Below are 9,114 nucleotides of genomic sequence, written 5' to 3' on the forward strand. Positions count from 1 at the left end.
ATATGTACGCATGTAAGGTCTAAATTAAATCTTAATTTTTTTTAAGTATTTAAAACTTAAACTAATTAACCACTTCAGGCTAGCTCAAGTGGCCATAGGTGGGTGTGTGAGTGTTGGAGGTCCTGAGTTTGAGTTTCAGGTAAAACATGTTGTAATATATAAACGCTTAAATAAAAAAAAAAACTTAAACTAATTAATCCTAATATCTCTAATAACTTGAAATCAATTTTTCTAGATTTATTTTAATGAATTAAAACAAAAGAAAATAAAAAAGCAAACTTCAACCTAAAAGAATCATCATTGTCGACCCTTCTTCTCGAACCAAACCTAGAGCTTTGACTCTATCCTAATCTACCCCTGCCATTTTCAGTTGATCCCCTTGCCATTTTCAAAGTGGAAGAACTGAGCTTTGAAGCTTTGAAGAACCAGAGCTTCGACTCCAATCGACCTCCCTCTCCATTCTCAATCATAAGAGCAAGCCCTAAACAAACCTCCACCCTTTCCCCCTTTCTCATTCTCAAGAACAGCCCCCAACTCGACTCACTCCTATTATTGTTCAGACGAACTAGCAGAAATATGGGAGATGCTTCCTCTTCATCTCATGTAAGCAATCTGCATAGATTAAGCCCTTGTAGTAATTATGGCATGAAGAAAGATTTTTCAAAATTAAGGGATCCTAATAATTGTGACCGTAAAGAACCATGGGTTCAAACTTGGACAGAAGTTAATCCTAAAAGAAGATTCATTAATTGCAAGAATATGAAGGTAAACTTGAACATTTTGCTAGTATTTAAGTATATAAAATTTTATTATTTTCAATAATTAAACTTCTGCTCAATTGATTTATATATATAAATATATGAATTGGATTAGGATTGAGATATGCTTTATACAAATTTGATAACTCTATGGTATATAGTTATTTTTTATGCTTTAAAGCTGAAAATATTGCGAGGAGAGTAGTGAAAATGTGTTTGGTTGCTTACTTTTAAGTAGTTTTAGTTTAATTTCTGTTTAGTAAGCTAACTTTTGAGTCTTGTAAAAATTATTGTGTTAATTGTGTTTTTTTTTTATTTAAATGTTGCTTGTTTGTTGTGTGAAAGAAGAATTAACTTGCTAGGAAAAATGAAGTGATGTAAAGGAAAAGTTGGAACAAAAGCTGAAAATTGGACAAAAATGCTGAAGCAATGCTACAGCATTCTGGGCAGTTTGGGAAGTGACGTGGAAAAAGTCTAAAAAACGACTTTCACTTATCCACATCAACAATTTCGTCTCAGTCACTCAAAGTACGGCAGCTGGCTGCTGTGGAAGGAAAAAGACTAAACCTAGTGGGCCAAGGTGGAAAAAGATTGGGCTTCTATTTTTAGTATATCATTTTGTACCCTAAAGACCCAACAAAGAAGAAAAGAGATGAAGTACACCTCCATCATCATGAAGAAGACAACTACCATTTTTAGAGAGGAGTAATTGCAGAAAACACACAGAGAAGAAAAGAGAAGGGGTACCCAAGTGCAAGAGAAAGAGAAGGACAAAAGCCCTATTGTTTGCATTTCTTTTCCCTTTTCTTCTATTTCCCTTTTCTTTTCTTTCTTGTCATTAATTTCTAGAAACTTGATAGTTGTAAAAGAGAGGCAGTAACCATGGATGAATAATTTTAAATTTGGATTGTAATTTTTGTGTTGAACATGAGCTAATTTTCTTAAAGCTTGAGTGGCTATGAACTCCTATGTTGGGTATGATAAAACTTTTTAAGCATATTTTAACATTTATGCCTTTGTTCATTAAAGTGAGTTCTTATTTTTTTTTTGATTGTTATTTCTTGGCCATTAATAACAATTTGCTAAGCTAGATCTTTTTTCAGAAGGGCTGGATCTAGTAGTTCAACTTGAATGGAGCAAGTGAAATCCTAGATTTAGGTTTTTCTTTGTAAGTGGAATAGGAATATTTCATTTACCTTGCATAACTTAAGAATTGAACCATAATTAGTGTTCTCTAATCTGGTTTGATATAGGAAAATGTGAATCTAGATGGTAGAACTTAAATTGTGAGTTTTGGAAAATTCTCATAAACACATAAAATTCTTTTATCACTGGCAGGAATGCTGAGGTAATGCTATAACATCTGGGAAAAATTAGCATAAGAAGGATTAGTTATTCAAGCCACTTTTACCATATTACACTTTTTGAAAGAATTTTTCTAGCAACAATAGCATTAATTCTAGCAAGTTTACTTACTGTCATTTTAATTTTGAATCATGGCTCAACCAGTTTTATTTTTTTCCTTTTACTTTAAGTTGTAATTAGTTGGTTTTACAACATATTTTTGATTGCAATCCCTGTGGAGACGATCTTACTTATCATTTTATGACTTGTTTGACTACGTATACTTGCGTACATAATTTTCACATGTTTTTGGCGCCATTGCTGGGGATTGAAACTAAAAATTATGTATTATCAACTATTTTGCAATTTATTTTATTGTTTGAGATTTTAATCCCATTTTGGGTGCGCTGAATTTTTCTTTTGTAATCGAGTGTATGAACGAGCAAGAAGAAGACCTTGAACTTGCTCCTATTGACCCCGAAATTGAACCCACTTTCAAACAAAGGGGAAAGGAACAAACGGCTAAAAAACGCTACAATATGGCTGATGGGTTTGAAGTTGGGGGTGCTCATAATGATGCTAATCCAATTTTTTTGGCCGATGATAGAGCCCGAGCAATAAGAGAGTATGCAGCCCCTATGTTCAACAAGCTTAATCCGGGTATTGTGAGACCCGAAATCAAGCACCTCATTTTGAGCTCAAGCCCGTCACGTTTCAAATGCTCCAAACGGTTGGTCAATTTGGTGGGTCGCCAACGGAAGATCCTCAACTCCATATTCACTCATTTTTGGAGGTGAGTGATTTTTTCAAGCTACAAGGAGTAAGTGAAGAGGCTTTAAGGTTGAAGTTGTTCCCATTTTCCTTGAGGGATCGGGCTAGAGCATGGCTTAATACTCTTCCCCCGATTCGGTGACTAATTGGAATGACTTGGCTGAAAAATTCTTGAGAGAGAATTTTCCTCCAACAAGAAATGCAAAGTCTCGAAGTGAGATCATGTCCTTTCAACAATTGGAAGATGAGACTACAAGTGACGCATGGGAAAGATTCAAGGAGTTGTTGAGGAAGTGCCCACACCATGGTATTCCTCATTGTATCCAACTTGAGACATTTTATAATGGTCTCAATATAGCCTCTAGGATGGTATTGGATGCTTCCGCTAATGGAGCCATTCTTTCCAAGTCTTACAATGAAGCTTGTGAGATTTTGGAAAGGATAGCTAGCAACAACTATCAATGGTCAACTAATAGAGCTCCTACAAGCCGAAAAGTAGGGGGTGTTCTTGAAGTAGATGCTTTGACCGCTTTAACCGCTCAAATGGCCTCAACTTGAGACATTTTACAATGGTCTCAATGCAGCCTCAATGACCGCTCTAACCGCTCAAATGGCCTCTAACCAACTGCTGCCATTCAAAGGGTAGAAATTTCTTGTGTGTATTATGGTGTTGGACATACTTTTGAGAATTGCCCTTCAAATCCAGCTTCAGTTTGCTATGTGGGTAACCAAAATTTCAATTGCAACAACAATCCGTACTCAAACTCTTACAATCCAGCATGGAAGCATCATCCGAATTTTTCATGGGGAGGTCAAGGAGCAAGTTCAAGTGGAGCACAAGCACAAGGAAAACAATCATTTCCACCGGGATTTTCTCAACAACTAAGACCTCAACAACCACACAAACCTCAAGGCTCTCAAACAAGATCTTTGGAGAGCTTAATGAAAGATTGTATGGCCAAGAATGATGCTGTAATTCAAAGCCAGGCAGCATCTCTTTGAAATCTTAAAATTCAATTGGGGCAATTGGCTAATGATTTGAAGAATAGACCACAAGGCACCTTGCCTAGTGACACCGAAAACCCACGAAGAGATGGTAAAGAGCATTGAAAATCGGTAACCTTGAGAAGTGGAAAAATTTTAGAGTCAAATGTGGCTGCAACAAAAGGCAGCAAGGAGCCCTCTTCAATCCAAAAAGACGGGGAAATGAAGAAAAAACCTGAAATTTCAGCTGCTAAAATTCCCCCAGATGTTACAGCATCAGGTCAGCATTCTGCTGCAGAAAGTCTTTGCAAAAGCCACCTCTATCATTTCCTCAACGATTCAAGAAGCAGTAAGACGATGGTCACTTCTGGAGATTTCTTGATGTTCTAAAGCAGCTCCACATCAATATACCATTAGTTGAAGCTTTGGAGAAAATGCCAACCTATGTGAAGTTTTGGAAGGACATTTTGACAAAGAAAAGGAGGCTTGGCGAGTTTGAAACTGTCGCTTTAACAGAGGGCTGTAGTGCTATGTTGAAGAGAAAAATTCCACCTTAATTGAAAGATCCGGGCAGCTTTACAATTCCAATTTCTATTGGGGGTCGAGATGTTGGAAGAGCTCTTTATGATTTGGGAGCTAGTATAATCTCATGCCTATGTCTATTTTTAGGAAGTTGGGAATTGGAGAAGTAAGGTCAAGCACCGTCACTTGGCAATTAGCGGATCGTTCCATGGGTCATCCGGAAGGGAAAATTGAAGATGTGTTGGTGCAAGTGGATAAGTTCATTTTTCCGGCTGATTTCATTATCCTTGACTATGAGGCCGATAGAGAAGTTCCTATTATTTTGGGGCAGCCATTCCTTCCTACTGAAAGAACCTTGATTGATGTAAAAAATGGGGAACTCACTATGAGGGTGAATGATCAAAAAGTCACTTTTAATGTGTTCAATGCTGTGAGATTTCTGGATGAGATCGAAGAATGCTCCCATTTGAGTGTAATTGATTCTATTGTGGCTGAAAGTTTTCACAAGGAAGTGTGGAAAGATGAAAGGTTGATAAGTTCTCTTGAAGAGCTTGAAGCTTTGAGTGACGATGAAGAAACTCAAGTTGCTTGGGTAGAGCCAATGCAACCTTTTCCTAAATTCAAGAGACCTTTTGAGTCTTTAGAGTGGAAGGAAAGCAATTTCAAGCCTCCAAAATCTTCTATCCATGAACCACCAAAGCTAGAGCTGAAACTCTTGTCAAGTCACCTAAAATATGCCTATTTCGGGGAGAATGAAACGCCGCCAATAATTATTTTAGCGTAATTAGAGGCTGAAGCTGAAGGTTTGTTGCTAGATGTGTTGAAGAAACATAAAAGAGCAATTGGGTGGACTATGGCAGACATAAAAGGCATTAGTCGAACGATTTGCACGCACAAGATACTCTTAGAAGCTGGCTGTAGTAACTCCATTGAGCATCAACGGAGGTTGAATCCTGTTGTAAAGCCCGCTTAGTTAATTTGGAAATTAGCAGTTATTTATGTTAATCAGGAAATTATTTATAGCTATTTAAATAATTTATCATTGTTATTTATGGAATTCAGATATGCATAATTATGTCATCAGCAGTTTTTATATTTCGCATTTCCGTGTCCGCATTTTGGAACGCGGCGTTTGGCTCAGTAGAAATCACAACTTAGTATGTTAGTATTTTGGGGACGGGTTTTAGACATTGGGAATGTCGGGAATGGCCGGGAATTTAGAATGTCCCAAAAATACCCCTTTAGTATGATTTTAGTGATTTTTTGGTGGAGGGGCAAAATGGTCTTTTTGCCCCATTAGTATTTTGTCTTATATGATTTAATAAATGAAATAAATGTTTAATTTATGCATGTTATTTGGCTGAAAGATTTAGTGTGTAAAGACTCCTTTTTACTCATTTCTCATTCAACTTAGAAAAAATAGAAAAAAAAAAAAAATTTCAAAAAGGCTCTCTCTTTCCTCTCTTCCTCTCTCGGCTGGTAGGGTGATCTTAGGGCTGGGATTTCTGAATTTTCAAGCTATTTCCATTGCATTCTAAGTGTTCTTCATCCTAGGTAAGGTCTCTAAGCTTTTCCTTTTGTAATTCAAGAAAATGATGAAAATGGATGAAAATGCATGTGATTTTTGAGAGATGTTTCTGCTGTGTTTTGTTGTTGATTTAGGTTGTTTTAAAGCATGATTATTGTTGTTGTTTAAGCTATGTTAGAAGCATGTAGGTTAGATTGTTAAAGCCTTGAGTTTTCTTTGCAAAAGTTATGAATTTTGAAAGAAAATGTGATGTTTTGTTTCTGTGAATTGCTGGATGTTGTTGTTTGTTTTCAGAGGTTATATTATGCTAGTTTAAGAGGTTTTAAGCTAGTTTGATTGCATGTTAAGTGGTTTTGCTCAAGCTTGAGTTTGGAACTCAAAGCTTGAGCTCCAATGGTGAATTTTGTGTATGAGGTTTCTGGGTAGGTTTGATGCCTTGGAATTGTTATTTGGGACCTTTAGAGCAGGTCTGGAAAGTTTGGGATCAATTGGGTTCGAATTGGTCAAGTTAGGAGATTTTTAGTTTGTCGCTCGGCGAGGAACCGATTCCGTTGAGCATCCGAATTCCGGATGGGGTCTTTGAATTTTCCGAGAACCGATTCCGGTTGGGCAAATCCTGCAGGTTGGGGATTTTTCAGAACCCTAGTTTTCCTCGTTTTTGGGTTTTTAGGGGTATTGCCATGCTTTTTATCGATAGGGAAACTTTTAGTTTCAAGTTTTAGTCCCCGGGAAGTGATTTAGCGTGTCACTTATAGCGTTGTGATTTTTATGGTTTAGGAGCCAGTAATCCGCCGTTCAGCTTCAGTTCCAAATGTTGACCTAGACACCCGAAATCTAATCCGTAAGATTAGTATAATGAAGATGCATATGTAGATTACATGTTTAGCGTGCATGTAGGAAGCCCGTTAGATTACATTAGATATGTATTTAGGCTTCGAACCATCCAACCCCGTCACGTCTTCAGACAGCCGGAGTATGACCAAGAACGGCCCGGAGTATGACCCGGTTCGACCGATCGTCGACACCGGTTGGTGGTTCGGGCTATTGACTCTATCCCGTCGCAGTGCCGGAGTATGACCGCAGCCGGAGTATGACCGGCTCGACCGATCGTGAGGATACTTGTCAATAGTACCGTCCCCCGAACGTTCAAAACTCGGCATCATGTTGGACATGGCGGTAGTGCTCGCACCATGTTGGACATGGCGTAGCGGGACTCGCATCGTGTTGGACACGGCGGTCGGCTTTATGTATGATATTAGTATGCTTTTCTTATCGAGTCCGTCGACTCACGTTTACGTTCATGTGTAGGTAAAGGCAAGAGCTGTATTGGATGGACCGTGACCGAGCATATGAGATTGTACATGTCGGGGCGGTTAGGCTCGGAGCGTACGATCCCTCGGGACGACGAAGGTCGAGATTTTTGTAATCGGCTGCGTTAGACGACTTTCATTTTGATGTAAAAGTTGAACGTTAAAACGTTTGTAAATAATTTTATAAATCGGGATCCCGAGACTTTTTGCAATATGGTTTATAAGTTTAATGAAAAAGCAAAATTTTAATTAATCACGTTTTTCCATAAACCTCGTTGAATAGCAACGAGCTGCACAAAGACGTTTAAAAATCACGTAATACGCCTAAGATAGTTAGGGTGTTACAATTTGGTATCGTAGCCGCTGTGTTGTCTTCCGAAGATCGTCACGACATGTACAATCATCATCGAAATAGCTAGCTCGGTTTACGGTTCAAAGGTAAGCCTTTATTGCTTTAGTAGTTTATTTTATTCGCTATGAAAAGAAAAGCTCGTTAGGAAGCATGTTAGTAGCCTGATAGTAGAATAGGCGCATGTTTCATTTCTAATTTCCAAATTAAGCGGCATTAGTAAGCTCGCCTTGAATACGACCTGATATGCCAACTCTTGGTTTCGCAGGCGGTTCTAACTAGATGGACGCCAGGCGGACTACCGAGTCGAGGCAACTCCGTGGGGTCGAATCGGGGAGAGGGAGCTCGGTTTCCCCCACCGCTAGGGGCCGAGGTAGAGGTCCCCGAGGCAGGCTCGTGGTCGGGGTGATGAGAACCCGCCACGGGCTGCCCAGCTCCCCACCGATCGTGGAGCCCCCGAATCGGGAGTTGCGGTTTGCGGAGATGCAAGCCCGGATCGAAGAACAAGACCTCGAGATTCGAGGTTGAGACAAGCGGGGTGCTCCTCAGCCCAAAGTGCCGCAGTTCCAAAGGGCACCGCCCCCGCCGCCTGTGCCGAGATAGTGGTGGCGGCCCATAGATTGGAACCATTGTATGAGCGGTTCGAAGCAAGCACCTCCGTATTCCCGGGAGGTCCGCATGTGTCGAAAGCCGAGCAAAGGCTTACGGTGATTACTGCGTACCCCGAACTTTATGGGTGTCACCAGTAACGACAGAGTGGTGTGCGCCACATTCCGGGCCTGTGAGGATGCCCCGGTATGGTGGGACATGGTGTCTCGCATTCACGATGTCACCACCATGACCCGGGAAAGGTTCCAGGGAACTCTTCAACGCGAAGTACTACAATGAGGCGGTTAGAAGCGCCAAGAGGAAGGAGTTCGTTCACCCGACCCGGCGGGGGAGAACATGAGTGTCACCGAGTATACTACTCGGTTGTGGATTGGCGAGGTTAGCCCTCGGAATTGTGCCGACCGACTTCGGCAGGAAGGAGAAGTATCCGGACGGGTTGAATCCCAAGATCGTGCATGACACGATGATTACCACAGACGACACCACCTATGCTCGCATGGTGGAGAAGGCACCGCGAGCCGAGGGCGCAAGGGGGGTGTATGTCGATTCCAACCCGCACTCGGTTGGTGATGGCGGAGCTCCTACCCCTCCCGCATCAGGCTTCGGCGAGGGGGTAGAAGGGTTCGGCCATTGATCGAGGAAGAGGGCACCCACGCTCGGCGGCTCGAGCGAACAAGAGGTTCCTGGGGGAACTGCACAGAGGGAGTCGTCCCTGGTGGTAATGAGACCCGATTCTCCTACCCCGAGTGCCCTATGCAAAGAGGCATCATCGGGGAGAGTGCAAGTGCGGTGGATGCTTTCATTGTGGCATGCCCGGCACTTCAAGAGAGAATGTCCCCAGCTCCGGCCAGAGGCACCGAGAGCTCCAGCGATACCCACTCCAGCCAGGGTATTCGCGATCACGCAGGCTGATGCAGATGCCAGCCCATCAGTTGTTAC

At 41.2% G+C, this 9,114-nt stretch overlaps 1 non-coding gene across 1 annotated transcript; it reads right to left on the reverse strand.

Moving 5' to 3' along the window:
- Nucleotides 1–3,078: 3,078 nt before the first annotated feature.
- On the reverse strand, nt 3,079–3,184 carry LOC115715526 (small nucleolar RNA R71). The gene has a single exon (XR_004011393.1). It is a non-coding gene; the product is annotated as a small nucleolar RNA R71 (small nucleolar RNA).
- Nucleotides 3,185–9,114: the final 5,930 nt, after the last annotated feature.

This window comes from Cannabis sativa, chromosome 4, assembly GCF_029168945.1.
Source record: "Cannabis sativa cultivar Pink pepper isolate KNU-18-1 chromosome 4, ASM2916894v1, whole genome shotgun sequence".
NCBI classification, from domain to species: Eukaryota; Viridiplantae; Streptophyta; class Magnoliopsida; order Rosales; family Cannabaceae; genus Cannabis; species Cannabis sativa.